A 27597-nucleotide genomic window follows, 5' to 3' on the forward strand; every position below is an offset into this window, starting at 1 on the left:
TTGGGAATGTACAGCTCTGCGTTAACAATACCAGTGAAAATTTATGCTTACCACCCTTACAGGGTGGCGACAGACCTGGAAAACTGGGAAAAGTCAGTGAATTTTAGGTGGCAAAAGAAGTCAGGGAATTTTGTCTTGATTGACTACTTTTATATATATATATATAAAACACAGGAATAGGATCAGAAAAGGTGCCAGAAGGGCGGATAAATACTAATGATGAAGGAGACTGTAAACACTTACCACACAAAGAGAAATTATTCTATATTTTGTGATCTGAGTCGTATTTTCAAGTTAGAAGGAGAAAGATCGGCGTTACTTAGAAAAGAGGCACAGAATGCTGACCGTAGCGTCTCTATGATCAGTGTTGCCAGAAACAGTTGATAGATGACGAGAAGTGCTTTAACCAGTGTTTACTGTAAGGTGGGTGGGTAATTTTGGGGAGGAGAGGAAAGGGTTACTGGTTGGCTAGGTTGAGTCCGGGGGGTATAGTGGCATGCATGCCTGTTATATAGGCCCTTTCCCATCGCCTGCGGAAAGATGTGTCAGAGCGGGGGGGTAAAAGATGGATGATGGCAACACGGAAGCAGTTATTGAAGGTGGTGTTATGGCTGTTGGTGTGGATGGTAACAGTGAAATCGGAGTTTTGGGTGGAGGAACGGTGATTATATGATATCGTTATGGAACTCTGCACGGGAACAGGAAATGTTGTTGCTAAGTTTCAGCCTCAACTTTTAGGCCCCTTTCATGCACAACACAACCATGGTGCCAGAAACCAGTGATGGCAGGAGGGGAGGGGAAGGGAGGGAGGGGGAGAGAGATAGATAGATAGATAGATAGATATTTATATTTCCGGAGGGGCAGTAAAATGTGTTAAGTCTCTAAATATTACGTGGAAAATGCATTGAATTATCATTTTTTCTTGTCCGTATGGGAGTAGTAAGGGGACAGAACTGTCAACAGATGGAGGGGATGGGAGCGGGTGGCGCTGTCCGATAGTTGTCAGACGTCGTAGTAAGGCATTTTGTTGGACAAACTGAAGGAACATGGAAACAAATAGGCTCCATTGATACATACGATTTTTGTTGAATATCGCCATCCGACAAATTATCTCACTACAACATGCGACACGAGTGGCGTCTTGTCGCCGTTTCGACATTGCAAATTGCTCATTTCCACGAGTGGCGCCGTCCCGGTATTGCAAATCGATCACTTCCACGAGTGTGTGTGTATGTATGTATGTATGTATGTATGTGTGTGTGTGTGTGTGTGTGTGTGTGTGTGTGTGTGTGTGTGTGTGTGTGTGTGTGTGTGTGTGTGTGTTTTTTTGTTTTTTTTTTATATTGTGTAGTAGTTGTGGTGTGTGTGTGTTTATATTGTGTTATAGTTGTGATGTGTTTGTGTGTGTCTTGTGTAGTAGTTGTGATGTGTTTGTGTGTGTCTTGTGTAGTAGTTATGCTGTCTAATGTGTTTGTGTTCGTCTTGTGTAGTAATTGTGCTGTCTAATATGTTTATGTTTGTCTTGTGTAGTAGTTCCTCCATTCATTTCGGGGGTTAGGCGTAGAGCTGACAACTCTGCACTGTAAAAAGACATGTCAAGAAACAGAAATATAAGGCCATGGATGTTCCCAAGGTAAAATATTCCGGAGGTAAAATAGTCCCCCGTTCGGATCTCCGGGTGGGGACTACTTTGGGAGGTCCCTGGACTAAGGATAAGATCTACGTTAGGAATAAGGATATTAAATTAGGCACCTGGAATGTTCTGAGCCTTTACCGGCCTGGGGCATTTCAGTGTACAGTTAATGAGATAGTGAAGTATAAATTAGATGTAGTAGCTGTCCAGGAAGTTAGGTGGCCAGGAGAAGGGAATTGTAAAACTAAAAATTATACTTTTTTCTATGGTGGTACTGAAAATCATAATTTTGGAACAGGCTTTTTCATAAATAATAGAATTATCTCGGCTCTTAAAACAATAGAATTTATTAATGATAGGATATCATATGCAGTTTTACAGGGTAGGTGGTGTAAAATTATTTTAGGTGACTGTAATGCACAGATTGGCAAAGAAGAGACATTTAAACCCACGATTGGTAAAGAAAGTCTTCATGAATTAAGTAATGATAATGGTATAAGATTGATTACTTTTGCAACCTCAAAGAATTTAATTGTGAAAAGTACCACTTTTAAACATAAAGATATCCATAAATATACCTGGTCTTCTCCAGATGGTAAAACTCATAATCAGATAGACCATATTCTCATTGATAAGAGAAGGCATACTAGTATAATTGACGTTCGTACACATAGAGGTGCTGACTGTGCCAGTGACCATTATTTAGTAATTGCTAAATTAAGAGAAAGACTCTCAGTGATAAATCATAAGCAACAAAATCTAAAAGTTATAAAATTTGATACAGGAAAGTTTGCTGATGAAAGAATTAAGAAAGATTACCAAATTAAACTGTCAAATAGATTTGAGGTTTTGCAGGTTTTAAATGATGATGAAAATATAAATGAAACAGACGTAAATAAGAATTGGGAGCACATACGTAATGCAATAGAAGCAGCAGCTAAAGAAACTATAGGATATCATAAACCAAGAAAAAGTAAGCCATGGTTTGATAATGAATGTCATAATCTAATAGAAATAAGAAATCAGGCTAGACTTAGGTGGTTAAATAACTCGGATGATACAAATCTAAGCAATTATAATACAATAAAGCGAGAAGTTAACCGCACGTTTAGAAGTAAAAAAGAGATTACTTGAAAAGCAAAATTAACGAAATTGAAACAAACAGCAAAAATAAAAATATCAGAGATTTATATAAAGGTGTAAATGAATTTAGAAAGGGGTGGCAACCTAAAGTAAACTTGATAAAAGATAAAGACGGTGATTTTCTAGCTGACCCAAGCGATATTCTAAATAGATGGAAGAACTACTTTAATGACCTTTTAAATGTCCATGTAGGAGATAAATCAGAAGTAAATGAAGTCCACACAGCAGAAACTTTAGTTCCAGAACCTAACTTGACTGAAGTTAAAGATGCTATTAAAAGGCTTAAGAATAACAAAGCACCTGGCATTGATTTAATACCAGCTGAGTTAATTAAATATGGTGGAAATTCATTAATATGTCAAATTCATAAATTAATTTGTTTAATATGGAATAAAGAAGAAATCCCTCAACAGTGGAAAGAATCCATAATTGTTCCTGTGTTTAAAAAAGGTGATAAAATGAACTGCAATAATTACCGTGGAATTTCTCTACTCTCAACAACATACAAAATATTGTCTAACATTCTTTTAACAAGACTAACCCCATACGCTAATGAAATTATAGGTGATTATCAATGTGGATTTAAACGTAACAGATCAACTACAGATCATTTTTTTCACATCAGACAGACACTTGAAAAAAAGTGGGAATATAATCAAAATGTCCATCAGCTATTCATTGATTTCAAAAAAGCATATGATTCGGTCAAAAGAGATAAATTATATAATATATTAGTAGAGTTTGGAATACCTAAGAAGCTTGTTAGTATGATAAAAATATGCACCAGTGAAACAGAAAGTAAAATTCGTGTGGGTAATAATATGTCTGGCAAATTTATAATTCATGATGGGTTAAAACAAGGAGATGCATTATCTCCATTGCTCTTTAATTTTGCCTTAGAATATGCTGTTCGGAAGGTAAAAGAAACTAAAGAAGGACTAAAATTAAATGGTGTGACTCAGTTGTTAGCATATGCAGATGATGTAGACTTACTGGGGGATGATATAAATACGATTAAGAATAATGCTAAAATATTTTTCAAAACTGCTAAAGAGATAGGTTTGGAAGTTAACAAAGAGAAAACTAAATATATGCTTACAGGCCGAAACCAAGTGTTAGGTAATAATCAAAATCTAATTATTGATAACAACTCGTTTGAACCAGTTTCCAAATTCAAATACTTAGGAGTAATATTAACAAATGAAAATTATATTAAAGAGGAAATAAAAAGTAGGCTTAATTCAGGAAATGCATGTTACTTCTCTCTTCATAAACTTTTGTCTTCTCGTTTAATATCTAAGAAACTAAAAGTTAAAATATACAAAACAGTAATTTTGCCTGTAGTATTATATGGGTGTGAAACTTGGTCCCTTACATTAAAAGAGGAACATAAATTGGGAGTATTTGAAAATAACATCCTTAGGAAAATATTTGGACCTAAAAGGGATGAGGAGACAGGTGAGTGGAGAAGGTTACATAATTTAGAACTACATAATTTGTATTCATGTCCAGATATTATTAGAATAATTAAATCAAGAAGACTTAGGTGGGCAGGCCATATGGCACGAATGGGAGAGGAAAGAGGAGTTTACAGGATTCTTGTTGGGAAACCAGATGGTAAGAGACCTGTAGGAAGGCCAAGACGAAGATGGAGGGACAACGTTGAGATGGACCTAAAGGAAATCGGTAGGGATGGAAAAGAGTATATAGATCTTGCTCAAGATAGGGACAGATGGAAGGCCTGTGTTGCTGCAGCCATGAACCTTCGGGTTTAAGAAGGCTAGAGAGTTAGTTAGTTAGTTACTACTACTAATAATATAATAATATACATACAAATAATAATCGGACCTCCCCGATGGCGTAGGCGTAACGTCGTCTTGCAATCAAGGGGTCCCCGGTTTGACATCCGGTGGAGGCACACAGTAGTTGGTATTCAAGTTTAAACTAAAGTCCATTCCCGATTATCCATAAAGTGAACTTAAAACTCACACCAAAAATAATGATAAGGGACTTTTCATCAGCTGCACTAACATTTTATTCAATAAATAATCCATTAAATATGTTGACATTATTTATTTTGTAGGATAGCTATTTTATGCAAATGTTAGTGATCTTAACTACACATAAACCATATAGGTAGTGAATACATGCTTCCTTTTATCTGTTCATGCAATAATAACAATAATTATATATTTACCAATTATTGTTATTTTAATGTTATTATTGATTAAACATGATCTTTATTATTAATTATTATTACAAACATTACTATTAATTATTACATGTGAAACACTTAGTTCGGAACCTCCCCCCGCCGAAATATAGTTCCTGACGTGTGCCTGCTCAAAATAAAAGGAAATCTCCTAAGAAGTGGGAACTTCGTAAGTAAATACATGGGGAAACATGATGCATTAATAAGTCCGTGTGAACGTAACTACCACAAGATAATTAGCGTATTGCAACAGGTTTTCTTGTACAAGGCAAATTGAATTTCACATAATAGAGTGTCTCTCTTTACAAAATAAACATCATAAGGAAAGAACTGATTTGTTTTGAGTTAACAAAACAAGTTGGACAACGAGAAATTTTAAAAAAATAACATAGAAGCATTTACTAAATTTGGCCAAATTAGTTCACGCAGATGAATTAAGCAATCATTCCTTACTCTAGGGTAAGGTCAACTGACCCCCCCCCCCCAAACACACACTTGACCTACCGTGCGGGCTGCGATGCTGCTACCCTCTTTCTTTAATAGGGATAGAATCGTTTAAAAATCGAGACGAGACCGAGAGAGACCGAGATTCAGCGAGTTCCAATGTCAGATATATAAATATTTAGCCCGTCGACACTTAACAGCGAATATCCTAAGTCGCTTTACGTCTAATTATGTACATGACACAATTAAAAATGATTCGATTAAATGTTTCGGTATTTTTTCTTCTTTTTTAAGTTTGTACAAAAACACCGTAAGTATCACTGCTGTTATATTCACTCTATCATATTGGAAAGGAAAACACACATGAAGACGAATCCAGCCCAAACGTTCAGTTGAAGAGCGCGGTGGTCCAGTCGTTAGAGCGTCTGATTGATTAGCTTGGTTTATTTTACTTCGCTTTCTGCCACTTTTGGCTAATGGCAAATAAGTGATATGATGAAATTGATGAAGAGACAATCACACCGAGGTCAGGATTGGAACCCTCGGCCCCTCGCGTCGTAGCGCGCTACGCTAGACGTTTGACACGCAGGAGTGCCAGGGATATTTTTATCCTCCCAGAGAAAAATGAATTGAAATCATTTAGTATATCATTGCTTAACTATGCAACAAAAACAATTGAAAAATCATGCGTGTTCATTACTAACCCAGTCATACTCAGTGCGGCAATTTGAAATCGAGACTGATTTGTTTCCTCGGTAGGTGGTGCCACTGTGCAAACGTTCTGTAGTGCGAACAAGTGGGGGGTATCTCACGAACAATTGGTGCAGAGCTCGTTGACCTTGAGTGACAGTGACACATGTGGCATTATTGAGTGTGGGCACGTGTCGTGTAAGTGCGTCGTGACTTCAACATGGAACAAAGAGCAAACATCATGTTTTGTGCGCGCCTGGGTAAAGCTGCTATGGAAACAATTCAAATGTTGCAGCCAAGTGTATGGGGACAATTGTTTATCCCGTAGGCATGTATTTGAATGGCACAGGTGTTTCACATGAAGGATGGGAGTCAATTGAAGATGACGAGTATCCGGATGCAGCAAGAACGGTGAGAACACCGGAATTGGTTGAGAAAATGAGGACAATCATTCCTAAAGACCGAAATTACAGACAGACTCTTACTGCTGTATTTTATCTTGAGGTTATGAAACGTTAGATGCAAAGAATAACACATGTGATGCCCGAGTATCGGGATTATGGCATCAGATGTCTGCTTCGTGACAATGCACCAAGTCACAAGGCTGTGATTAAGAAGGACTTTTTGACCCAAAAGAGAATCCTTATATTGTCGTATCCTGCCAGATCTGGCCCCCTGTGATTATTTTCTATTTCCTAAACTAAAATCTGCACTCAAAGGTTCGTACTTTGATGACGTACTGACCATCAAGAGGGCTACGATAAGGGTGTAATGATGTGAGGATGCAGGAGGGTCCTACTTTGAATGATCCCAGGTAAGTAACTTTCTATGAACACTTGTTTATTTTTTACAGCACCAGACTCGATTTCAAACTGCCACACTGTGTATGAAGATTTCCCTGCCGTAAAGTATGCAGCCATATGGATTAAAGAGGGACTCCATGTCTGAGCCGAGACAACAGGAAGCTATTCTCCACTAATGTTTTCACGACATAGTGATGATGTTTTTACTAGAAACTAGGAGGTAGGCTTGACATTAAGTTTGAAGTTGGCAATATAAATCTGGTCAAGTTTTCGGGGTTACTAATTCCATAGCTCTCTTTGAGTATGAGTTAGGGTTTTCTTGGAATGTAAATATACTCTTTTTCAAATTACCTGTAAATGTTATCATCATTTTAATGACCCAGGTTAGGATCAGTGTTCTAAGGTACGTAGAACCGCAACGTAATATATTGTTAAACTGGAAATAGAAAAGGGGGGAACCGCCTGAAGATGCTTGCCTCCACCCGCATGTATTGGAGGGTATGAGCTTATGTTCTGGTACCTAAAAAGACCAGAACGTCTATTCAACGGAATATCGGATCCCTGGTTTTCTTTTCCTCGTGACTTTATTTGGTTAAAAAAAATACCTAAAGATCTAGTCCTGCAGGTTACAATGTAATCCGCAGAATCTGGTACCGGGTATATTGTTAAACTATAGTTTAGTTTACTGACTGGTAATCACATGGCAAATTGCATACCACCAAAAAATCTACCCCTCAATATGAAATCACAAATACGCCACTGAGTGGACAATAACGATTGTGAATGTGTGGAACCCTACTTTACCTTTGCCTACCGTGCACATAAAGTAATAAAACACACAAAAAACCAACACCGTTTTCCCAGTTGATTCTTCCATTCAGTCTTCACAGAAGAAAAAAACATTATGGATTAATATAATTCATTTGTACAGAATTTATTATCAAACGAAGCACACGATATTCATCAAGCCAAAAATGCAGCTTCCCTTTCCTCCCTCAACTTCACTTTTTTTTCCCTACCCCTTTGCAATCAATGAAAAGCGATAATCCTGGATCTGAACACAGGCATCTACGCTCGGGCGGGCCGGCTAATGTTATATGAAGTGAAAACCATTAGCCAAGAAAGCTTTAATCACTGGAAATTGGCTTTGTTTCTGCACAAAGGAAATAATTGAGTGCAAAGTTTGCATGAAAACTTTGTGATTTCCCTCCCTGCCGGCCCCCTCCCGACCTTTGTAACTCTGCTCCCTCTTCCTCTATGTCAATAAATTGGAAAATTTTGCTTTGATACGGCTTATTACGAGGATAATTCGGAATACTAAAGTTCGTTATACTGATTTGCATGGAGGAAAACGGCAGCCGGATCGAAAAGATTTCTGGAACTCGAGCAACGCACGAGTCTTCTAAAAAAAGCGTAAATACTTGGATGGAAAACCATATTACCTAGTCAAAGCCTTTACCTCTTCGTTCCTACTATATTAATACATTAATGAAATTACGTGGGGAAAAAAGAATTCCCGCAACCCCATGTTGAAAGGGGGCAAGAAAATGGCCGACAAGCGTGACCTTTTGAACAATCAGGGCGGTGTTGAGGCACAGAAAGAAGAGAGGGGGAGGGGTATATTCCTTGCACACTGCAATATGCTGTGAAGGAAATTTTATTTAGAGCCCAATTATAGGGCTCTAATTACATGCATGATATAATTACAATTGATTCACTTAAATGATCCAGTATTTGTTTTTTAAGTTGGTACAAACACAGACCGTAAATATCAATGCTGTAATATTCACTTGCAATCGTAAGACACCCAAATGTCAAAATCCCTTTTACCAGTAGCGTATGCTGAGTCAAAGACCTGGACTAACTCAATACACCAGGTCCTAGGCTATGGAGGAAGGGAGAAGACTAGGCTCATTCTTGACGTCTTCAAAGAAGCCACGTTGTCATCTCAACGGAAGTCAGGTTGCAAACTTCTAAGAATTCAGGTTGCCAACTCCTAAGAATTCATGTTGCCAACTCCTAAGAATTCATGTTGCCAACTCCTAAGAATTCAGTTTGCCAACTTCAAAATCGCCATTATCATCTTTTTGAAATCAGGTTAATTCTTCAGTATTTTACTTTCTAGGCTTCAGGCTTCGCAGATAGCCTTGCTAGGCTGGAATATACGCTCCTGCCTTTTACATATTACAGTACAATAGACTGCATTATACAGTCTAACGAGGCTCTGGCGACACAAAACCTCCGTGGGGCTTCAGTTGTGTCACGTACCTGTGTGATTGTGATTTCACCAATTTTATGTTATGACTAGGGCCCGGGACTTTATGTTATAACATTTTTTTCAATTGGCTTCGGATCTATTATTGGGGTGAGATCTATACATATCTGATGAAAATCGGCCGAAATAGACAAACTTGTCAAAGCATATTTTGACATATTTCACCAATTTCGCGTTTTTACAACATATTTCTTCAATTTTGTTGTAATAAGACATATTTCTGTATAATTTCGTAATTCTCTCGCACATAATCGGTTATTTCATAATTTTTTCTTCGTAGCTTTGGCACAACGGATAGTTCATATTGTCGATGGCAGGATATGGAAAGTACAGAACAAAAATACCCCCACTTTTTTTTTATCCCGCCGACAATTGATAGCCATGCAAACATTATTGAGGAAAAATGTTCTCTATCATTGTTGCACGGGAAGTAAAGAAGTTTCGTTCTCATTTCTTTGCCTTTTTCGCTTTTCACAAAAATCAGTCAAAATTAAAAATAACATTCGGTACATTACAACCCCTACTCTACTCTACTCTATCGGGTATGGGAGAAATTCGAGAGTACTGTTGTGCATATTTTTGGCTTTACTGGGAATATTTCTGCATTTTCTGACATATTTGTAATTTTTCATGACATATTTTCCAATTTATATGACATAATTACATACATATTTTACAGTTTTATAGGACATAAAGTCCCGGGCCCTAGTCATCACCATTCATCCTCCTCATCTTCGCGATTAGCCAAGGTGGCAGATGGGCGAAGTTGAAAAGTAGCGCTGGTTCGGTGGCCGAATAAGTTTAAGTAGTAGATTTCGACCTCGTCACCGAAGTTCTCGGGTTCGGGTCCCGACCTAGACATGAGTGTTCTTTATGAGCATCCCTTCAACTTCATCTTATGATCGCTCATGGCAGAAACCGTAAAATAAAATTAAAAAAATACCAACAAAAAAATTGAAAGAGAGTAGCAAACTCTCCACACTGGAGAGGTTGAAAGGGCGGACATTTTCGTTCTCTGGCAATATACAATTTTGTGCTTGAGGCGGCTGATAATATATTAGAACCGTATATTATACCGTCATAGTACCCTATTGTAGAGAAAGAGCAAATACGTGAAATAAAGCCAACAACTGCAATGTCATATATTAGTAGCACGCTGGATATTTCTTACGTTACTAAGACCACTTCCGAGCGGGCAAAGACATTATATAATTATCATAAACATTAAAAGACGAATCAGAATGCACTACGACGTCTCAAATAGGAGGCGAAACCTCTAAAATATATACCAAAATTTCAAAACAGACACTAAACTTCCTCATGGCTCCAAAAAGCACTACAGTTTATAAAAATGTCTTGAATGTTTGAACTAGGAACCCCAACATATAATATGTGCATTAGAAACTCCAAAAATAGCACACAAACATATTAAATACGAACCGAAACGATTCAAATTAACCACTAATAAACAGTAAAACACATTAAAATAAGGCAATGTAAAATAATAAAAGTTCCCTGTAGTTGAAGAAAAAGAGGGCGCACTTAAAACATAGAATTCATGTAAGGAGGAACGTTATGCGCTTTAAAATATGGGAGAAAATTGGGCACATTTAGAGGAAACAGCTAACGAAGTAAGTACATACTTATCGTCTCAAAAGTACATTGACCGGATGAAATCAAGAAATTACGGCTGAAATTACACAAGAAACAATAATGATGTGGGGCCAAAAAGATGTATGTTTCGTAAAAAATCTGAAAACGATTCGAAACCTTGTGAGATTGCAAATTTGCTATCACAAAATACAAATGGAAACTTCATGAAGCGATCCATACAAATACCAAACTGCATTGCGAATTCCCTACCAACTGGATAGCTGGGGTTTTTATTGGAAAGGTATACTAATGCTACGTAAATTGTAGATGTCATTTTTATTGATTGATTGATTTGTTTTATGTTACTTCGCTCTTCTGCCACTTTTGGCAAATAGCAAAGATGAGGATGAGTGATGATATGATTAAATTGGTGAAGGGTCACTCACAAAGAACACTCATGCCCAGGTCGGGATTCGATCCCGGGACCCTTGGTGTCGCAGTCCGCTGTGCTAACCACTCCGTCACGTAGGTATGAGTCATTTTAATTGAGAACATTTATTGTGGAGTTTATATAACTAGACTCAAATTTGAATTTGTTGTGGGGTTCATCGTAACCAAAATCACAACAGTTTTCACTTTAAAAAATGACAACAAAGCAAAAATCTTGTCCTCACAAGCTGAGAAATGGGAATAATAATAGGATCTCTCCTAAAATAGTACGACTTTTCATACCAACAAGTAGGATGACTATAATCATGCAAACGTATACACACAGCAATTTAAGGCATAAGCGTGCTGTAATATATAAAGGGCTACAGTAATTCTGTAGAAGATCAATTTAATTAGAAGCTATGCGCACCTAAACATAATACTAGATATTCACGGTAAGTAAAACTACTTCAGCGGCTTCGTCGCGCTCTGTTCCACTGCCACATTAGGAATTTTCAGAACCATTGATTGATTTGACTTAATTTACATCGCATTTCTACCGCTTTAGGGTAATCGCGAGGATGCGGATGAGACGAAATTGAAACAATAATAATATCAAACCGAAATGGACAGGACACAAGTCCCGGAGAGCATTATGCTGGTTGTGAGTCAAGACGCCAGGGCATCGTTAGTCTGCAACAGTGCAGCTCAGGGTGTCCTACGTGGAAGAGAGGTCGACTTTTAGGTACGTACGGCCACCTAATCTCCCAGAACCATGTATAAATTGAGAGAAAGAGAAAGCCGGACTTCAGATAAATTTGGGGGCAGAAAATGCCTTACACCGCATCAATAAAGAAAGAAAGAAAAGGCATGGAGAAACATGGTAAGCAACAACGAGGAATAAGTGAAGAATGAAGAACGTAGAGAAACGGGAAGCAAGAAAAAAAGAATGAAGAAACGAGAAAAAAAAGAGACGCAATGTCAGTACCAATTGACAATATTTTGTCCAGCCTATTCCCTCGGTTTGCCACAGATGTTTGACTTTGAATTTTGAAGTCAACTTTATCCACAGAAAGGCTAATCGGGACTTGACCTACAGTAAAGTGAGAACCTAACTACTATATGCCTCCACTGGGTATCGAAGCCTTGTCAGAGATTTAATACACAAAAACGCCTCACAAAAATCACCTAGGTTGACTAAAATTATCAAATTTACCTGTGTGCGAATCCTCGACCAAGTGTAATCCTTCAACATCTAGCACGAACTAGCATGTAAGAATCGCCGTATCACGCCTTCCCCGATGCTACCCCCTTCAGAAGAACTTTATTTGAACACCTGTCCAGACGCGTACAAGGCGCAACCCTACCACAGCAACCAGAGCAATGCCAAGACAAAAATGTGCCCCAACCTGAACCCAAGGGGATTGTTACTCTGTAACGAAATCCGGATTATGCAACAGCTGTTTCGCCCAGACTTCTTTTTTGCACTTCACCACTCCCTCCACCTTTTCTTCATCTTCATGGTCCCTCTTCTAAAGTTCCCCATTTCACCCCACCAGTCCCCCCCCCCCTTTCCTCCTCGCCGAAAGAGTAAGCCCAACCTTTCAATATTACTCTCTCAGAGTACAGCACAACCCACTCTTTAATGTCTACCTAATGTGACATTTCCTAGTAAAATATGTTTTCCATTACGTCGAGCAATAAAGGGAAAATGGAAATTTTTATGCTCATAAAGGACCATTATTTCTGTGATCAATTCTTGTCTACTGATACATCTACTTAAACGCGACGCGCTCCCCGAAAGAATATTTCTTCCCGCGAAAAGAAAAAGTTCCGGTTTTTATGGAGCGACTCTCACCAGGTTTCGGACCTGTGTTGGTGTTGATGTCGACTCACTCCCTGGCCCGATCGGGATGATAAAAATCTCACATCAGTGCCTCGTTTTGACACATTCAACTCCTTTCAGGCAGGGACTTAAAGAGGAAAATAACAACAGTATCAGATGCTAATTATGAATATTCAAGCCATATACCCCCCTCCCCCGTCTCGCTGAGGATGCACTTAGTGTGCCTCACCCTTCCCCCCACCTGCCTAAATGTCTTCCACCACCCTCCTCTTCCTTATTCCATTAGGCACAGCATGGATATTGCCGTCCCCGACATTTTAAGATTACGATTTTGAATCTTTTCATTAACTTTAACTCTGGATATGTTATCCATAAATTTCAACTTTAATACATTCCCCTGACAGCTCGCCATAAACCCCCATTTGGTCGCTATTTGCTTCCAGACCCGCGGAGTACTATATTTCAATATACATTTCAATACGGCAAAACCAAGCAGATGTATGAGGTCGTTTTACCTTCCTGGAGATTTACTGCTTAGTTAGTATCCCCTTTATCAATGTTGCAAACTCACAGCGATCGGGAAACTGCCACCGGGCTTTATTAAGGTAACAGGACCTTGCCGATAACAAGCCATCGTCTTCAAATCAAGCATCCACATCTGGTTAAGTAAATTATACAGGAAGTTATGAAGACAAAAGTTAATTACAAATATTTTAAGGCTATTAATGATTAATCTGAATTGCCCAAAACTGTTTCTGCTTTTTTGGTACTACAACAAAAATTAATTGTAGTACTGATACATTATTTGGCAAAGTAAAACATGCAGAAATTTTGTTCTAAAAAAGTGTCCACATGAACACCTTCTCAATATATAGTTTGATTTGGACGATTTTACGAAATTGATACAATTTTGGAACAGAAAGCCGGAGATGAGGCCGCGTTGGTGCAGTCGGCGGGACATTTTAACTGGCACCGGAGAGACACGGATTAGACTCCCGGGGTGGATGCATAAAGAGGCTCTGGGGTTCACCCTAACTGGTACTTGAGGTGTGGGGGCACGGGCAGGGTTATTAAAGGTCCAGGAATTTTTAATAAATTCAATTCCGGCCCAGGAGAGAAAATCAGCGAGCGTAAATGAGTTCTGGACCGTACTTTTGTATCAGTAAAGTATTTCAATTCAGTCTAGGAACCTGTTTTCCGGGTCAATTTAAATACGGTCCAACAACCTTTCTCCCGGATTAGATTAAATAAGGTACAAGTTCCATATTGAAATGAAGCAACCTGGACCGAATCTAAATTGTGCAAAAAAAAAAGTTCTGGTCCTGTTACGGAACCCAATAGAACCCATTAGAACGTATGGCTTCCTGGACCTTCAACAACCCTGGCCACGACGGTACTTATAGGGGGAAATTGGAGAGAGGCTGAACTATCAGTAGTCCGATGATAGTAAAATAGTAAAAATCGAAATACCTGTAATATTAATGGTAACTATTGACTAATGGTAAACTGGTTATTAATTACATTTTTAATGTCTTTAACAGTTTCGAATTAATAAAATGTTACTTTCTAAATATCTTGCCGTACATATCGACGTACACTGTATATTAACAATTTCAATAGTATTATGTCAATATGTACATTTAGATTTTATTTTCAAATTCGCCAAATTATATATTAAAATACATCTGCACGTTTTATTATTTTTTATTAAATGTATGGGAATTATTACCAGTGTGCCAATTAAATTGGAGGATGTCGGATATTCCTAATACACACAGGAACATTTTTATCCCCAGCAGAAGATTGTTTTAAATCCCTGCCAGGGGATGTTTTTATCCGCCCCCTCCAAGAAAATGCAATTGAAAGCATGTACCATTTCTTAACTGTGGATCAAACACCATTGAAATATCATTCTGGAAAATAGGCATATAACCTTTAATACCATCGCATCTGAAGTTATATTTTTAAATAGCAAAGATTCTCCCAGACTAACACCGTTACTCTGTTCATTGTTAACCGGCATGGCAAAACAGGGTTGCTACGATTTTTTTGATTATGAAATTCCCTGACATTTCCAGGTTTTGCAGTTCAAAAATGAAATTTTTCCACAAATGTTTATCATCATGAATTTTGCTCTTCAACTTTGTTTTTCAATTAAATATATAATCCGTTAATTATTATATTCACTTTCACAACTTTTTTTTTAGCAAATTTCATTCTATACACACAAGAACACGTGAAAATACGAAGAGTAAAATGTAAAATTACAATCAGCATCAAATGTATTGGGTGCTACAGCCATGTGCATCTAGCCTTCACGCTAAGGTAACGGAGATATATTATTTCACCATTAACAGATCTCCACAATAAATAAATAAAAAAGTTCATAAATCATACAAAATTTTTCATTTTCTGGCGGATTTATAGTATCGTAGAAAATGCTGCTTTTTTGCATTTAAGTACACAGCATCTGGAGAAATTTTTGTTGCATATAAAACTTAAGATCTATAAAATAATAGACTACAACCTCATCTTCACCTACCATTCTGATAATTATGATCATATTGTCAATGTACTTTAGTTAGCAATCAGATATTTAGACTGCAAGTTTTACTTTGATGTTCTTTCTAATATCCAGTATTATAAAAGTGAAAATTTATTACAGAAATTCGAAGGAACCATAATTTTGCACAAGACTGACAATCATAAGAATGAAAGAAACAAGTTTCTAAACTGAACCTTATTTGGGAGTGGAATCACAAGAACCGAATCCAGAAGTGGAAGTGAACTAACTGCTTGTTCATTTTGCAACTTTCTCTCTTGCAGACTTCAAAAAAAGACGTAAATTCCAGACGATCTGCACAATTCCCTGACATTTCCCTGATTTTCCATGACATTTCCATGTTTTCCAGGTTTTCCAGACGCGTAGCAACCCTGCAGATTTAATTTCGTTAGCTCTATTCGTTGGACGTAGATTGCATATTTCGCCGCACTCATTGAGTTGAACGGGCAATAAAAATAAGGTCACGTTTTCTCAGCGGTACTAATTCAATAATTCTTGTGTGTGTGCGTTTTCTTAGAATGTAATTACACTAAGCATTTCTAAATTACGTGTAAATGTTATCATAAGATTTGATTTCCACTGTTCTAACGCACTTACAACTGCAAACCAATAATTTCGTTTACTAACTGGTACCATATACAAATTTCATACCCAAAAAAAACCTGGCCCCCGAAATAAAATCACAAATACGCCACTGAGTGGGCATCCCCCCCAAAGCAAAAAGCTTAATTCGCACACCGATTATTACCATTTCCACTGTACATTTTAACACACTGAATTTTGATACATTTATGATTATGGATAAAATAAAATTATTGTACATGAAAAATATAAGACCATTCATTATGTCTGAAATACAAGTTATGTTTTCAGAATGATTTTAAATATTATAGTGATGTGATCGACTGTTGATGAGATTATTCAATTAATGTAAAACATTTATTAAACCAATGGGAGGGGGAAATTCTAGTCATAGTGCATATGTTGGGTGTACAGAAGTGTACGTCAAGGAGATGCATTGTCACCTACTTTATTTAATACTACCTGATTACCTGGCGTTGCCCGGGTATTTATTTATCCCAATCTTCTATTAGACAGGAAAATAATGAATTCTAACTATAGTGTAAAATTAAGTTGGGAGTTGAACGGGATTGGAAGTGTCACTATTCATCTTAGACACCCCGAAAACTATGAATTCCACACTAATATCAGTCGTTTTACATGTCACCCCTTCCCACCCCCACCCTTAGGGGTACCAGGGGTGTCTTGAGGTTGAATGGCATTGGGAATCTCACTATTCATCTTAGCGACCCCGAAAACTATGGATTCCACACAAATAGCCTATCGGTCGTTTTACATGTCACCCCCTTCCCACCCCATCGCCTAGGAGTGCCAAGAGTATCTTGGATGTTGAACGGCATTGGGAGTCACTATTCATTTTAGCACCCCCACCCCTAGGGGTGCCATGGGTGTCTTGGAGTTGAACGGCATTGGGAGTGTCACTATTCATCTTAGCGACCCCGAAAACTAGGAATTTCACACTAATCTCGGTCGTTTTCGACTATTTTTGCATGTCGCCACTCCTAGGGGTGCCAGGGGTGTCTTACCCCCACAATATTTCTTTCCAGATCGTAAGTGATATGTGTACCTTTGGTTGAAATTGCTCCAGGCGTTCGAGAGTTATGCCGGAACAAACATATATAGCCTACATACATTCATTTTTATATATATATAGAAGATAGATAGATTGCTCTGCAGGGAGCTTTTTAATCCTTTGAAGAGAAAATGATATTATCTACAAAACTAAACAGGTTTGTGCGTATGCTGTTCTAATAGCACGAAATGTGAATAGCCTACAAGAAATTTGTAAGAATTTGATTGAAGAAGGAAAGAAAATGGGTTTGAAAATTAATGAAAGTAAAACAAAATATCTGAAAATGATATCAAGAAAAGGAAGAAATCGTATACAAGATCTAAAAATTTACAACTACAACTTTGAAGGTGTTAAAAGTTTTGTCTACCTTGGATCAACAATAAGAGTTAGTGAAGAGATACAAAAAAGAATTATGGTAAGAAATCGAGCAAACTTTGCAAAAATCACACTATTAAAATCCCAACTAATATCAAGATCAACAAAAATGAAAATATATATAAAACACTATAAGACCAGAGGTAGTAAGTATATGGCTCAGGAAGTTGGAATATTAGTGCCGAAGATGCCAACAAACTACGTGTATTCGAAAGAAAAATAGTACGAAGAATGTATGGACCTGTCAAAAAGGAAAATACCTGGAGAATACGCAACAATATGGAAATAGACAATATATTAGAAATGGAAGATATGTGAGATTTGTCAAATCAAATCGATTAAGATGGACTGGACATACTGAGAGAATGCAGAAGAAAGGATACCAAGTGCTATTGACCGTGCCAAGATGGAAGGGAGAAGAAAAAGAGAAAGACCACAAAAAAGCTGGCTAGATGAAGTGGAGAGCGATCTGAAAACCCTAGTAGTTAAAAATTGGAGAAATGCTGCAAAGGATAGAGAAGAATGAGGAGCTGTAATTGGGGAGGCCAAGGTTCATCCAGAACTATAGTGCCGGACAACTAAGTGAGTGTATATGTTGTGTGACCTCTAACATTAATTTTTGGAATTTTTAAAAATTGTGAAATAATTTCTTCTTTGGTTTAAAAGGTAGAATATGAAAATGTAAACTGTTCCTGTATTTTACACTAATTTCTTTTTCGACAGGACGCATTTTTTTCTTCGTTATTGTAACTACTTGAACTTTATTTCTGTTATTAACAATAAAGATAAGAAGCTTTCTGCTCTTTGTAACTTAAAATGCTATTTGCATGGGGGAGGGGCGGTCGACCCTTGCTTTCGGCGCTAATGCCCTCGAAACCTTCCTTGATATAATTCTTCGCGCATGTGAACATTGCAATAGTCTCCAACGACCGACTGTGAGTTAATCTTGAACAAAAATAAGAGCGGATGAATACAATTTAAGACTTAAACTCAGCTATATTTAAAAAAATTCCATATAAATTCAACCAGTAATGTCGATTCCACGCAGAAAAGTTAAAAGGAGAAAATAAATTCTTCGTTAATTCCTTTTCCAATATCATGGGATGGAAAACGGTCAGGGCGTGGGTCCGCCAGAAAGAAACAAATAAACGGGTTCTTTAGGAGGGGGGGATATTACAAAGTTAGCGATATCGACTACCAAACATCACCCTCCAGCTCGCCATCATTTACGGCACACTTCAATTCGATTTTATTGCAATTTGAATAGTCGCTCCGTTTTGGTTCTGAAGGGAGATTTTCGGTGGAAAAGGTAATTCCGCTCTCGCCCACCGAAAAGACATGGCGCTGACATCGGGAGTGAAAGATGAAAGATATTCATTGACTCTTAACGCTGCCGTGTCAATCTCACCCAGCGGCCCCTAAATACAAACACTTTATATTCGAGGAAACCGGAGCATTCTCCGTGTGTGCATGTCAGATATAGGACACTACATCATGTGAAAAGAGGAAAAATCCAGACAGTTGAAATGGGAACATAAATTTATCCAAGGGGAAAACCACTCAAGGCTTTTTTTTTAAAAAGAAGAGGGAAGGAAAAACACATCAGAAATCTAAAACGCTGTCCATTGCATGTTATTGGAAGAAGGATTATAAATTGTACCATTACAAGTTCAGTCTGACTCCAGAGAGGGAGGCAGTTTGAATTTTCTTGTCTAAATATGTCTTAACAATGCGCCCCCGCCCCGCTTCCGCCTATTTAATGTTTCTGATAGAGTAGACTTCTCAACTTATTATGTGACCGCTCTGGGTTCATCAATATGGCAACATAGCATTTCAGGTTTTATTTTTGTTATTCAGCGTCGCATTTCTACCGATTTTGGTTAATCGCAACGATGAGATTTAGTGATGATATCATGAAATTGAATAAGGGACACTCACAAAGAATGGCCATGCCCAGAGAGAAATTTGAACGAAGGAACCCTGACGTCGTAGCTCTCTGTTCTAACCACTCCGCCAGGTCGGCACAACCTACGAAGTTAGAAAAAACAAACCGATATTATAGCAGACGTATCAACTGGGGCAAGAATGAAGAGTTTACAATTCTGCATGTTGCAGTGAAATATTTTAGAGGTTTGAAAGAAATCGGCAATTATCCACAAAAGTTCGGGTGAATTTAATTTGAAAACCATTACACTATAATGTGTGATAATAATAATAATTTTAAAAAAAGCATTCCACGATATGTGGTGGAAATGTGTTCGGAACACGACACAGAATCTCGCCACCGGGTTCGAATCCCGGCCTGGGTGTAGGTTGAGTGTTCCTTCATCACTTGCAATCATCATTATTCATCCTCGTCGTAGAGATTAGCCAAAAAGTGGCGGAAGCGAGATGCAAAATAAGAGAAATACAATAATATAAATTGTCCAAGTTCTTGATTGATTTAATTGGATTATTTTAATGAGCTTTTCTGCCACTTTTGTCTGACCGCGAAGATGAGGTTGATACGATGAAATTGATGAAGGGACATCAACAAAGAACACCCATGCCGAGATTCGAGCTCGGGACCTCTTGCGTTGTAGCGCGCTGTGCCAACCACTCCATTGCGGAGGTGGACTTATCCAAGTTCTTGTTGAGAGGTGTGCCGGTAAATTATGGCGGAAAGCTTGATTGCCTTATTCATGACAATCTGTATGTGTAGTGGTCAATGAATACTCGCATCTTTCGTTCTTCACAGCCGAGTTTTGGTATATAATTCTCTGCGACGCCTTGTTGCGGAAATTTTACTGAACTTAACTGACAACACAACTGAGAATGGAGACTTGAACCGTCGGTTGCGAAGGTAACCGTGGGCAAATCTCACTCGCTTTTCTCCTGCATTCTGTGCGTTATTCAAGCATCTTAAGTCAGTGCAAAAACTGTACCTCAGTTCGTTTATGTTCCTGCTTAACTTCTGCATCCTCACGTTTTGTAAAACAGAGTGAATGAAATGATGGCGGGCAATTTTCCTACTCAGGGTGGCTACTCTAGGACCATGATAAAATTTAAGTATAATTCCCGGTTATCAAGGCGAACTTTCCAAAAATTCAAGCAGATCTTTTTTTCTATTTCAACCTTACGTATACCGACTCTGAACATCCACACACAAATATCTTAATAATATATATGAGGGGTCTATGTTATTCCAACATCCAAAAATTCTGATTCAAATAAACGGTATACGTAATATAATTTTAAAAAATTTGATTTAAGGTGCTGAGCTTGATATGATCCACATTTTTATGTGACGTCACCAGTAGAAGATATGTCACTAATGTATTTATTTTTGTAAAAGAAAGCGTAATTTCTTTGTTATTATATGTAATAATACACCTTGTTTGTAATGTATATCTTTTGTTTATTGTTTATTGTACTTTATGCTACATTATGGGTAATTTAATGTATCTTTGTTTGCAAGAGTGCACTATACGAATTTGTATTTCTAAAGATGTATAGATGTCAGTTTTGTTGATAGTATCCTTTTGTAGATAGTGAGTGATTCATCTGTACTTTAATCTGTGTTCTCGAAAATAGTATAAAAGCGAGGATGTCGCGTAAGAAATCATCACACTTTTTCGCCACGGATCGACGAAGCTCTTAAACTTAAAAAGAACTCCTCGGTGTTGTGCATACATCTTGGTATGGTAGTTCGGGGCGCAAGCTAGGCCTATGTGAACATAGGTACGCCGATAGCCATGCATTGATGATATGCATAATACTGCAACCATTCTACGTCAAATAATAAAGTTAGCCTAAAGATTAATTTGGAAATAAAAGGCTAAAGAGCAAATATTGGCTCAGTTATCATTGCATATCTCTTGGTGTGGTAGTTCGGGGCGCAAGCTAGGTCTATGTGATCATAGGCTTGCCGATAGCCACGCATTGAGTTTTATGCGTTTTAATTGAGTCAATTCATCGACAAAGCGAAATCCTCGCCTTCGTCTCAAGTATAGTTGCATTATAATTGCAATAAATAAAGAATAAAACTTTTCAGTTTATACATACGGCAGTAATGTGGTTTTATTTCTCTGTGCTGTGAATATTGTCTTTGCCTAACACTATCCCTGTACCTGAGAGGAGTCTGTGTACTTCACCGAGTCTCATCGTTCACCGCTGAGTATTATTAAGTTAATATTAATAGTATAATAATACGACGCGTGAAGTAATTGTGCTTAGAACGTATCAAGCTATTATTTACAACCAAAGGCGCAACCACGAATTTTTGTCGGGTGGGGGGGGGAGCAAGTACCAAAATAAACTAATAATAATAGTGTTAATAATAATGTTATTATTATTATTATTGATTTGCTTTATTTCACGTCGCTTCTTGTGCCACTTTTGACCAATTTCCAATGGTCCAATATTTTGCAGGGTGAAATCAATATTGATTTAATAGGGCGCAACTAATTTCACGGGACGCCAATGCATTCTCTCTTTTACAGCATTTGTACCCCCCCCCCCCCCCGATGGTGGATGGTGTAGTGGTAACATCGTCGCCTTGTGATCGAAGGGACCCGGGTTCGATACCCGGTGGAGACACATGGCACAGCGGTTCGGAAGACTAAGAAAAATAAGAATTGCGAACGAAGCAAGAAAATTTTACGAAAGTATTTTTATTTGCGTAAAATGTGAAGTTGTGGGCGGTAATAAAAATTGTAATTTATCACGTCTACGGAGAAAAATTCAAGTAGAATTCACGCATAATTCCCGGAGCCAATAATTCACGCATAAATCCCGGAATTCAAGGAATTCCCGGTGAGTAGCCACCCTGCTACTATTATTTTTGTGTGTAAGTGTACTGTCCACAAATGGCAAAAGCCAAACCTGTAACATGTATATGATATCCAAATGAATGTTTGCATGTATATTACGCCTATGAGTGTAAATAATACTGCGACTTTTATAAACAATGTAATGTTAACTTTTCATGCTTTGCAAAAATTTACTTTTTCCTGCCTTCATTAAAAAGAATGAAAGACAAGATTGCACAAGATTGACTTGAACGCGACCGAATTGTAACCTTTGGAAATCTACTGTAGATGTAAGGAACGAAATGCAGTAGTACCAACTTGTGCATTGTTTATTTTAAGACTAATGCGTTTTATGTCTTTCTGTTACTGAATCTAGGTTGAAGATTATGCAATGGAAACGGGGTTGTCTAAGATCCCAGGGCCACTGCACCGGAAGCCGAACCCACTTCCGGTTTCCAGAAATTTCGAGAAATGCCCAGAACATAGCAACAAAAATCGATTTGACAGCAACAGGGGTTTACACACAGAATAGGGCGGAATGTAGTGTATGCTAATTCGGACTGTGTCATGTAGAAGCATTTTTAAAGTATTTGTATTGAGTTTGTGTATAGTAAATGTTAATAGCGATTTCGTGTTAAAGGTGTAAATAAACGACGTGTTTAAGGAAATACCTTTTTCTTTCTATCACGTCGTGAGAAGATCCGATGTAGCCGTTACGTAAGTCATAAGCAGGGGACGGATTTATATGTAAATACATATTTATGTATGAGGCTGAAATCAGTTATATTTTGTATTATCTTTGCGCATCATGGCATGTAAACCCGTCAGTTTTTATTTTATATATTTTTTTATTAGGTTTTGGCTCATGTTTTACATATTTTAGTTGCTTCTACACATTATTTCCATATTTCAGAACATTTCTCAACATACGCTCCATATTCGCGCTATAACTACATGTCTCCGTGTGACCGAAAGAGCTGGGTGAACTTCTTGCAAATAACTGACAAAGTCCGAAGTGACGTTAAACAAACGAAAGTTTACGACCTTTTTTATACATTCCAATTGCGTTAATTACAAGTTTTCTGTCATCGGAATATTTCTTTTCAATATTACACCTTCCAACTGTTTTATTTTGCTATTTTAAAACACTTAAAATTACTGTTTATTTACAATTGTTGTCTACAATAGAGAATGGGGTTCAAACATAGCCTGAAACGTTATTTTGGCATCGTTGAAATACAAAGTCGAGCAGCCGCGCCCGACAGCTGCACCAGAAGTAACGATCTTAAGGCACACGTACGGGATTCGTTTCTGGTTTCTCTTAAAGACAGACAGGGTAATAGTTATAATATCGAGAGAAGCGCAATCAATTGTTTTAAAACTCAAAGAGTTACGTACTATATGTCCAGAAAAAATGCTAGGTTGATGGTGGCGTTGCAAGCAAAACTGCAAATATCAAAAAATTTAAGGTTAAATGTGTGACTGAACACACCATTCCCACTTCAAGATTTTTGAAACTAAGATATTTTCTTACCTGGGAGTTGCGTCCCAATAATGTATTCTATAAGGATCTCCATGGGTGGCAGAAGGTAAAAAATGTATCGGTCTAGAAAAACAACTACACCTGAAAGAAAATAATCAAGAAGATATACGCGTCGCCAGTGGTGAAACAATTCAAAAACTTACATGATAAGTAAATAAACACCTACCAGTAGAAGCTGTAGATGAGTAGTTAGTGTTACGGCTTCACGTTCTGAAGGATGCGTGTTCGAGCGCGGTTACAGATCTTTCTTTCTTTTCAGTTGCCAATGAGGCACCAATATGTGTCTTCGATTCCGCATTTTGACATTTTTTTTAAAATCTGTAACTACAGGTTAGGATGCGGTAAGTGCATACCACATGCATTTTTAATCTATGATTTCACATGTTAATTTCGAAAAGCACTTTAGGATTCTCCTTCTTAACAAAGTCTTTTTACACTTGCGGACCAAACATAGAGGTGTCAGATCATACCTACTTGCACTGTGACTATAAATTACATGCCTCTATATTTTAAACTAACGATGATTTGATTTCGAGTTTGTTGACACAATAAAATTGGCGGATTTGTCTCAGTTCTTGAACCTCAAACTGTTCAAAACGAACTGAATCAACATGGCGATGGATTTGAGGATAAATAACTTTGAATTGATTTACTTAGTTTTTCTGCCACTTTTGGCTAATCGTGACGATGAGGATGAATAGTGATACGATGAAATGGATGAAAGGACAATCACAAACACACATGGGCAAGACACAGGACTGGCCCACACAGGAGTATACTGGCTGTGAGTCCAGACGCTGGAGTCTCGTTAGTCTAAAAAATGCATTGATTAACTGATTGATTTGCTTTATTTTACTTCCCTTCTTGTGCCACTTTTGGCTAATTTGCGAAGATGGGAGATGAGTGATGATACGATGAAATTGATGAATGGACACTCACAAACATCCATGCCCAGGCCAGGATTCGAACCAGGACCCCTGGCGTCAAAGCGCGATGTGCTAACCACTCCGCCACGGGGGCCGGCTCTACAAATTTCAGTCCAGGGGGTACTACGTGGAAGAGAGGTTCACATTTTGGTCTTCTTACACCCTACAAATAACTCTGAAGATCATTGTACAGTCACGGACACTCCTAGGTTGTAACGACCCCATTGACAGTCAATGATATTACAAGCCAGAAGTGTCCGTGACTGTACATGAAAATTGGCTTAAATATCCGATTCTTTCCGGCTCCCATATGTCGACGAAACATCGACTTCCGTCACAGCTCCGACAGCAGATCAGGAAAGACAGACGCCCGACGCAAAACAGAACCGTAAAGAGTGGGAAATTGAGAAGAGGGAAACAAAGTTTGCATCTCGAGCGAGAGAAGAAAAAGTTTTTGCGTGTACCAGAGAAGAAGCACTCCTCATATAGGAACACACACACTATGAAAATAAGAACAGACTGCCAAGAGAACAAACCGAATAGAATCGATATCCCACGAAGAGGGAGGGACTCACTCCTCCATGTCGTCTCTACGAGCAATTTCGTGTCAAGAAGAGTTAAATTGTCGACTAAGAAAATGCGTTTAAAATCGAAATGGAAGGGAATAAAATTTTACGAGGACCCGCGAAACAGGAACACAAGGAAATCACTATCTCTCCTCCGTGCTCCTACAAATTTACAAAGGATTCCATACGTGGAATGAGTGACGAGGCTGGAGGTTCATCTGTAGCTCGTAAATCGTGGAGGAAATTTAACGGTGACGCTTATGCTACTTTATTCATGCAATACTTCCATGCAGTGGAGTCAACTTTGAAGAGAACTTTCGTCGGTTGACTGGTTCCGCTGTGTATATGGGTAGCAAACGCTTCAGAATTTTATGATTTTTTTTTCAATATAAAATAGAAATTTCATTCAATATTTTGTCACATTTTAAGACGTGGAGGATGCTGAAGAAAAATGCACGAAACAAAACTCAGATGCGTTGCAGCAGTGTCTCAAGTATTGTACTGAAAACCTGTCTTGATAGGTAAAGGTCTACAAGTGGATTTCTCCTTACGTTGCACTCGTAAGCTAGCTTATTAAACGTGTTTCGATTCACATGTACGAGGGGAGAGTGAAATGTTTTGAGCCTCACATGGAAGGAGTGATGTTAGGTAGTTAAAATTTTGGAGGATGTACGGTGTGAGTTTTTGGACACTCTGTGCGAACTTTTATGAAATTCACATGTTTTCTTCTATTCTTTTGTCAGGTTGGAAAGGAATGAAGTGTCGGAGAAGAGAGTGGCCGACAGGGCCGTGATTCGGTACCTCTGTCGGAAAGGCCTCACTGCACAGGCTGCTTTGGTCGAGTGTGGCTTCACCGCACTTCCCCATCCACCTTATTGCCCCGACCTGCCCCCTTCAGATTTTCATCTTTTCCCTGCTATGGAGAATTCACTTCGAGGACGTAACTTCCACACGGACGAATAACAAATTAACTAAAAATAAGTATTATAAGCATTTCTTCTGATGGAAGACCGAAAGGCATACTCCTAGGAAAATACACTCCTCACAAAAAGGTTTGGGATATTGTTATATTAGACAATAGGTGATAGACACGGCCTTGGAATTCAACAACACATGGTATCTATCTAGTGGACGTTCTCGTCTTTTCACCGACATATGCCACCGTATTTATCACCTATTGCCAAACATTATAATATTCAAAACTTATGCAAAATACAACAATATTCCAAACTTTCTTTGAGGAGTGTATATTAATACTTGATGGGAGGTCATTATATTGTGTGGGAAGTCTGTACAAGATACATCATTTTAGAATTTCTAGTCTAGTTTTATGTGTGTGTGTGTGTAACAAATAAGCTTGTGTCATTATCCACAGCATTCAATCAGTGACAAAATGCTTTGTGTTGTACCACTATAGGAGACGGCCAGCCATGGTGAGATCCGTGCAGGAAGACAGAAAAATGTGGCACGATCGGAGTTATGCCAAACGCACAAGCCTTTCACGGGGAGAACAGTGTATGTTTTCCGAAAACCAGCTTCTTCATCTCTGGCACCCATGTGGATAGTGGTTCAGTCATGCCAGCGTGCACGGTTTTAAAGAAATGTCGGAAAGAGCAGCTGAAATTTGGAGACTTAGATATGCCTCCTCCATTAGACTGGGTAGCTAGAAACCAAACCGTGTATTCTTACATTATCAGCACTTCAAGTACTTTCTCACGATACGAGAGCAGTCGCAAAGATATATTTGATTGAATCTACTTTCTCTTCATGGTTCTTCAAGGCGAGGAAATTGGGGGACAACGAACGGCAGTGCTTGACGAGCCATCACGTTACGTGGAGGTATGAACACAACCACGCAAGCGGGCTTCGGCCCATCCCAAAAATAATTATACTTGTCGCTGGAGGGCGCATCCAAGTGCCTAAATTTGGTAATTTTGTAAGTAAAGTGTACTCGTACATTAATCGCTATTTGTTATAAGATTGTGCATTCTTGAGGTTTGCATATGTTCACGGATTTTTGCACAGGTGAACCTACCATTGTGGGAGATAACATTTAAACCTTCTTTAAGCCTGTTTTACCTTTGGTTTACCTTTGCGATTCTCGCATGAGAT

At 38.2% G+C, this 27597-nt stretch overlaps 1 protein-coding gene across 2 annotated transcripts in view; it reads right to left on the reverse strand.

The window, feature by feature from the left end:
- Positions 1–27597, reverse strand: part of LOC145994646 (TOX high mobility group box family member 4-like) — an 855605-nt gene that overhangs the window by 711357 nt on the left and 116651 nt on the right. The gene's annotated exons all lie outside the window — the stretch shown is intronic.

The sequence above is a fragment of the Lepisma saccharinum genome, chromosome 1 (genome assembly GCF_977018435.1).
Source record: "Lepisma saccharinum chromosome 1, izLepSacc3.1, whole genome shotgun sequence".
NCBI lineage: Eukaryota > Metazoa > Arthropoda > Insecta > Zygentoma > Lepismatidae > Lepisma > Lepisma saccharinum.